Here is an 8,499-nt window from a genome sequence, read left to right as displayed (position 1 = left end):
CAACAAAGTTAATTGAATCAAATGAAAGTCGAATGCATTCTACAAAGCTAATTGAATCAAATGAAAGTCAAACACATCCAAACAAAGCTAATTGAATCAAATGAAAGTCTAATGCATTGTACAAAGCTAATTGTATCAAATGAAAGTCAAACACAATTAAACAAAGCTTTTTGAATCAAATTAAAGTCAACTGCATTCAAAGATGCTATTTCAATCAAATGAAAGTCAAATGCATTGTACAAAGCTAATTGAATCAAATGAAGGTCAAACGCAATCAAACAAAACGTTATGAATCATATGAAAGTCAAATACATTCAACAAAGCTAATTGAATCAAATGAAATTCAAATGCATTCTACAAAGCTAATTGAATCAAATGAATGCCAATCACATCCAAACAAAGCTAATTGAATCAAATGAAAGTCAAATGCATTCGACAAAGCTGATTGAATCAAGTTAAAGTTAAACACATTCAAACAAAGTTTTTTGAATCATATGAAAGTCAAATACATTCAACAAAGCTAATTAAATCAAACGAAAGTCAAATGCATTCTACAAAGCTAATTGAATCAAATAAAAGTCAAACACATTTAAACAAAGCTAATTGAATCAAATGAAAGTTAAACACATTCAAACAAAGCTTTTTGAATCAAATGAAAGTCAAATGCATTCAACAAAACTAATTAAATCAAATGAAAGTCAAATGCATTCTAAAAAGCTAATTGAATCAAATAAAAGTCAAACACCATCAAACAAAGCTTTTTGAATAAAATCAAAGTCAAATGCTTTAAACAAAGCTAGTTGAATCAAATGAAAGTAAAAAACATTCAAACAAAGCTTTTTGAATCAAATAAAAGTCAAACACATTCAAACAAAGCTTTGTGAATCATATGAAAGTCAAATGCATTCAACAATGCTAATTAAATCAATTAAAAGTCAAATGCATTCTACAAAGCTAATTAAATCAAATAAAAGTCAAAAACATTCAAACAAAGCTTTTTTAATCAAATGAAAGTCAAATGCATTCAACAAAGCTGAATGAATAAAATGAAACTCAAATGCATTCTACAAAGCTAATCAAATCAAATGAAAGTCAAACACATTCAAAAAAAGCTTTTTGAATCATATGAAAGTCAAATGCATTCAACAAAGTTAATTGAATCAATTGAAAGTCAAATGCATTCTATAAAGCTAATTGAATCAAATGAAAGGCAAACACATCCAAATAAAGCTTTTTAAATCTAATGAAAGTCAAGTGCATTCAACAAAGCTAATTGAATCAAATGAAAGTCAAACAAATTCAAACAAAGATTTTTAAATCAAATGTAAGTCAAATGTATTCATCAAAGCTGTTTGAATCAAATGAAAGTACAATGCATTCTACAAAGATAATTGAATCAAATGAAAGTTAATCACAATCAAACAAAGCTAGTTGATTTAAATGAAAGTCAAACACATTCAAACAAAGCTTTTAAAATCAAATGAAAGTCAAATGCTTTAAACAAAGCTAATTAAATAAAATGAAAGTCAAATCCATTCTACAAAGCTAATTGAATTAAATGAAAGTCAAACACATTCAAACATAGCTAATTGAATCAAGTGAAAGTCAAATGCATTCTACAAAGCTAATTAAATCAAATTAAAGTCAAACAAATTCAAACAAAGCTTTTTGAATCAAATGAAAGTCAAATGCATTCAATAAAGTTAATTTAATCAAATGAAAGTCAAATGTATTTTAAAAAGCTAATTGAATCAAATGAAAGTCAAACACATTCAAACAAAACTTTTTGAATCAAATGAAAGTCAAATGCTTTCAAAAAAGCTAATTGAATAAAATGAAAGTCAAATGCATTTTACAAACCTAATTGAATCGAATGAAAGTCAAACACATTAAAACAAAACTTTTTGCTTCAAAAGAAAGTCAAACACATTCAAACAAAGCTTTTCAAATCCAATTTAACTCAGATGAATTCAACAAAGCTATTTGAATCAGATAAAAGAAGTCAAACACATTCAAACAAAGCTTTTTGAATCAAATGAAAGTCAAATGCTTTCAACAAAGCTAATTGAATCAAATGAAAGTCAAATCCATTCTACAATGCTAATTGAATCAAATGAAAGTCAAACACATTCAAACGTAACTAATTGAATCAAATGAAAGTCAAATGCATTCTACAAAGCTAATTGAATCAAATTAAAGTCAAACAAATTCAAACAAAGCTTTTTGAATCAAATAAAAGTCAAATGCATTCAATAAAGCTAATTGAATCAAATGAAAGTCAAATGTATTCTAAAAAGCTAATTGATTCAAATGAAAGTCAAACACATTCAAACAAAGCTTTTTGAATCAAATGAAAGTCAAATGCTTTCAACAAAGCTAATTGAATAAAATGAAAGTCAAATGCATTGTACAAACCTAATTGAATCGAATGAAAGTCAAACACATTCAAAAAAAACTTTTTGAAACAAATTAAAGTCAAACACATTCAAACGAACTTTTTGAATAAAATGAAATTCAAATGCATTCAACAAAGGTAATTGAATCAAATGAAAGTCAAATGCATTCTACAAAGTTAATTGAATCAAAAGAAAGTTAAACACAATCAAACAAAGTTAATTGAATCAAATGAAAGTTAAATGCATCCAACAAAGCGAATTGAATCAAATGAAAGTCAAAACCATTTTACAAAGCTAATTGAATCAAATGAGAGCCAAACACATTCAAACAAAGCTAGTTGAATCAAATGAAAGTCTAATGCATTCTACAAAACTAATTGAATCAAATGAAAGTCAAACACATTCAAAAAAAGCTTTTTGAATTAAATGAAAGTCAAATGCATTCAAAAAAGCTAATTGAATCAAATGAATGTCAAATGCTTTCAACAAAGCTAATTAAATAAAATGAAAGTCAAATCCATTCTACAAAGCTAATTGAATCAAATGAAAGTCAAACACATTCAAACAAAGCTTTTTGAATCAAATGAAAGTCAATTGCATTCAATAAAGTTAATTTAATCAAATGAAAGTCAAATGTATTCAAAAAAGCTAATTGAATCAAATGAAAGTCAAACACATTCAAACAAAGCTAATTGAATCAAATGAAAGTTTAATGCATTCTACAAAGCTAATTGAATCAAATGAAAGTCAAACACATTCAAACAAAGTTAATTGAATCAAAAGAAAGTTAAACACAATCAAACAAAGTTAATTGAATCAAATGAAAGTTAAATGCATCCAACAAAGCTAATTGAATCAAATGAAAGTCAAAAGCATTTTACAAAGCTAATTGAATCAAATGAGAGCCAAACACATTCAAACAAAGCTAGTTGAATCAAATGAAAGTCTAATGCATTCTACAAAACTAATTGAATCAAATGAAAGTCAAACACATTCAAAAAAAGCTTTTTGAATTAAATGAAAGTCAAATGCATTCAACAAAGCTAATTGAATCAAATGAAAGTCAAATGCTTTCAACAAAGCTAATTAAATAAAATGAAAGTCAAATCCATTCTACAAAGCTAATTGAATCAAATGAAAGTGAAACACATTCAAACATAGCTAATTGAATCAAATGAAAGTCAAACACATTTAAACAAAGCTAATTGAATCAAATGAAAGTTAAACACATTCAAACAAAGCTTTTTGAATCAAATGAAAGTCAAATGCATTCAATAAAGCTAATTAAATCAAATGAAAGTCAAATGCATTCTAAAAAGCTAATTGAATCAAATGAAAGTCAAACACCATCAAACAAAGCTTTTTGAATAAAATCAAAGTCAAATGCTTTCAACAAAGCTAATTGAATCAAATGAAAGTAAAAAACATTCAAACAAAGCTTTTTGAATCAAATAAAAGTCAAACACATTCAAACAAAGCTTTGTGAATCATATGAAAGTCAAATGCATTCAACAATGCTAATTAAATCAATTAAAAGTCAAATGCATTCTACAAAGCTAATTAAATCAAATAAAAGTCAAAAACATTCAAACAAAGCTTTTTTAATCAAATGAAAGTCAAATGCATTCAACAAAGCTAATTGAATAAAATGAAACTCAAATGCATTCTACAAAGCTAATCGAATCAAATGAAAGGCAAACACATTCAAAAAAAGCTTTTTGAATCATATGAAAGTCAAATGCATTCAACAAAGTTAATTGAATCAATTGAAAATCAAATGCATTCTATAAAGTTAATTGAATCAAATGAAAGGCAAACACATCCAAATAAAGATTTTTAAATCTAATGAAAGTCAAATGCATTCAACAAAGCTAATTGAATCAAATGAAAGTCAAACAAATTCAAACAAAGATTTTTAAATCAAATGTAAGTCAAATGTATTCATCAAAGCTGTTTGAATCAAATGAAAGTACAATGCATTCTACAAAGATAATTGAATCAAATGAAAGGTAATCACAATCAAACAAAGCAAATTGATTTAAATGAAAGTCAAACACATTCAAACAAAGCTTTTTGAATCAAATGAAAGTCAAATGCTTTCAACAAAGCTAATTGAATAAAATGAAAGTCAAATGCATTTTACAAACCTAATTGAATCGAATGAAAGTCAAACACATTCAAAAAAAACTTTTTGAAACAAATTAAAGTCAAACACATTCAAACGAACTTTTTGAATCAAATGAAAGTCAAATCCATTCAACAAAGGTAATTGAATCAAATGAAAGTCAAATGCATTCTACAAAGTTAATTGAATCAAAAGAAAGTTAAACACAATCAAACAAAGTTAATTGAATCAAATGAAAGTTAAATGCATCCAACAAAGCTAATTGAATCAAATGAAAGTCAAAAGCATTTTACAAAGCTAATTGAATCAAATGAGAGCCAAACACATTCAAACAAAGCTAGTTGAATCAAATGAAAGTCTAATGCATTCTACAAAACTAATTGAATCAAATGAAGTTAAACACATTCAAAAAAAGCTTTTTGAATTAAATGAAAGTCAAATCCATTCAACAAAGCTAATTGAATTAAATGAATGTCAAATGCTTTCAACAAAGCTAATTAAATAAAATGAAAGTCAAATCCATTATACAAAGCTAATTGAATCAAATGAAAGTCAAACACATTCAAACATAGCTAATTGAATCAAATGAAAGTCAAATGCATTCTACAAAGCTAATTGAATCAAATTAAAGTCAAACAAATTCAAACAAAGCTTTTTGAATCAAATGAAAGTCAATTGCATTCAATAAAGTTAATTTAATCAAATGAAAGTCAAATGTATTCATAAAAGCTAATTGAATCAAATGAAAGTCAAACACATTCAAACAAAGCTTTTTGAATCAAATGAAAGTCAAACACATTCAAACGAACTTTTTGAATCAAATGAAAGTCAAATCCATTCAACAAAGGTAATTGAATCAAATGAAAGTCAAATACATTCTACAAAGTTAATTGAATAAAAAGAAAGTTAAACACAATCAAACAAAGTTAATTTAATCAAATGAAAGTTAAATGCATCCAACAAAGCTAATTGAATCAAATGAAAGTCAAAAGCATTTTACAAAGCTGATTGAATCAAATGAGAGCCAAACACATTCAAACAAAGCTAGTTGAATCAAATGAAAGTCTAATGCATTCTACAAAACTAATTGAATCAAATGAAAGTCAAACACATTCAAAAAAAGCTTTTTGAATTAAATGAAAGTCAAATGCATTCAACAAAGCTAATTGAATCAAATGAAAGTCAAATGCTTTCAGCACAGCTTTTTAAATAAAATGAAAGTCAAATCCATTCTACAAAGCTAATTGAATCAAATGAAAATCAAACACATTCAAACATAGCTAATTGAATCAAATGAAAGTCAAATGCATTCTACAAAGCAAATTGAATCAAATTAAAGTCAAACAAATTCAAACAAAGCTTTTTGAATCAAATGAAAGTCAATTGCATTCAATAAAGTTAATTTAATCAAATGAAAGTCAAATGTATTCAAAAAAGCTAATTGAATCAAATGAAAGTCAAACACATTCAAACAAAGCTTTTTGAATCAAATGAAAGTCAAACACATTCAAACGAACTTTTTGAATCAAATGAAAGTCAAATCCATTCAACAAAGGTAATTGAATCAAATGAAAGTCAAATGCATTCTACAAAGTTAATTGAATCAAAAGAAAGTTAAACACAATCAAACAAAGTTAATTTAATCAAATGAAAGTTAAATGCATCCAACAAAGCTAATTGAATCAAATGAAAGTCAAAAGCATTTTACAAAGCTGATTTAATCAAATGAGAGCCAAACACATTCAAACAAAGCTAGTTGAATCAAATGAAAGTCTAATGCATTCTACAAAACTAATTGAATCAAATGAAAGTCAAACACATTCAAAAAAAAGCTTTTTGAATTAAATGAAAGTCAAATGCATTCAACAAAGCTAATTGAATCAAATGAAAGTCAAATGCTTTCAGCACAGCTTTTTAAATAAAATGAAAGTCAAATCCATTCTACAAAGCTAATTGAATCAAATGAAAATCAAACACATTCAAACATAGCTAATTGAATCAAATGAAAGTCAAATGCATTCTACAAAGCTAATTGAATCAAATTAAAGTCAAACAAATTCAAACAAAGCTTTTTGAATCAAATGAAAGTCAATTGCATTCAATAAAGTTAATTTAATCAAATGAAAGTCAAATGTATTCAAAAAAGCTAATTGAATCAAATGAAAGTCAAACACATTCAAACAAAGCTTTTTGAATCAAATGAAAGTCAAACACATTCAAACGAACTTTTTGAATCAAATGAAAGTCAAATGCATTAAACAAAGGTAATTGAATCAAATGAAAGTCAAATGCATTCTACAAAGTTAATTGAATCAAAAGAAAGTTAAACACAATCAAACAAAGGTAATTGAATCAAATGAAAGTTAAATGCATCCAACAAAGCTAATTGAATCAAATGAAAGTCAAACACATTCAAAAAAAAACTTTTTGAAACAAATTAAAGTCAAACACATTCAAACGAACTTTTTGAATCAAATGAAAGTCAAATCCATTCAACAAAGCTAATTAAATCAAACGAAAGTCAAATGCATTCTATAAAGCTAATTGAATCAAATGAAAGTCAAACACATTTAAACAAAGCTAATTGAATCAAATGAAAGTTAAACACATTCAAACAAAGCTTTTTGAATCAAATGAAAGTCAAATGCATTCAATAAAGCTAATTAAATCAAATGAAAGTCAAATGCATTCTAAAAAGCTAATTGAATCAAATGAAAGTCAAACACCATCAAACAAAGCTTTTTGAATAAAATCAAAGTCAAATGCTTTCAACAAAGCTAATTGAATCAAATGAAAGTAAAAAACATTCAAACAAAGCTTTTTGAATCAAATAAAAGTCAAACACATTCAAACAAAGCTTTGTGAATCATATGAAAGTCAAATGCATTCAACAATGCTAATTAAATCAATTAAAAGTCAAATGCATTCTACAAAGCTAATTAAATCAAATAAAAGTCAAAAACATTCAAACAAAGCTTTTTTAATCAAATGAAAGTCAAATGCATTCAAAGCTAATTGAATAAAATGAAACTCAAATGCATTCTACAAAGCTAATCGAATCAAATGAAAGGCAAACACATTAAAAAAAAGCTTTTTGAATCATATGAAAGTCAAATGCATTCAACAAAGTTAATTGAATCAATTGAAAATCAAATGCATTCTATAAAGTTAATTGAATCAAATGAAAGGCAAACACATCCAAATAAAGATTTTTAAATCTAATGAAAGTCAAATGCATTCAACAAAGCTAATTGAATCAAATGAAAGTCAAACAAATTCAAACAAAGATTTTTAAATCAAATGTAAGTCAAATGTATTCATCAAAGCTGTTTGAATCAAATGAAAGTACAATGCATTCTACAAAGATAATTGAATCAAATGAAAGGTAATCACAATCAAACAAAGCAAATTGATTTAAATGAAAGTCAAACACATTCAAACAAAGCTTTTTGAATCAAATGAAAGTCAAATGCTTTCAACAAAGCTAATTGAATAAAATGAAAGTCAAATGCATTTTACAAACCTAATTGAATCGAATGAAAGTCAAACACATTCAAAAAAAACTTTTTGAAACAAATTAAAGTCAAACACATTCAAACGAACTTTTTGAATCAAATGAAAGTCAAATCCATTCAACAAAGGTAATTGAATCAAATGAAAGTCAAATGCATTCTACAAAGTTAATTGAATCAAAAGAAAGTTAAACACAATCAAACAAAGTTAATTGAATCAAATGAAAGTTAAATGCATCCAACAAAGCTAATTGAATCAAATGAAAGTCAAAAGCATTTTACAAAGCTAATTGAATCAAATGAGAGCCAAACACATTCAAACAAAGCTAGTAGAATCAAATGAAAGTCTAATGCATTCTACAAAACTAATTGAATCAAATGAAGTTAAACACATTCAAAAAAAGCTTTTTGAATTAAATGAAAGTCAAATCCATTCAACAAAGCTAATTGAATTAAATGAATGTCA

This window comes from Chenopodium quinoa, unplaced genomic scaffold (assembly GCF_001683475.1).
Source record: "Chenopodium quinoa cultivar QQ74 unplaced genomic scaffold, ASM168347v1, whole genome shotgun sequence".
Taxonomy (NCBI): Eukaryota; Viridiplantae; Streptophyta; class Magnoliopsida; order Caryophyllales; family Amaranthaceae; genus Chenopodium; species Chenopodium quinoa.
The sequence above is the reverse complement of the archived record's forward strand: the minus strand, read 5'-3'. Positions refer to the sequence as shown.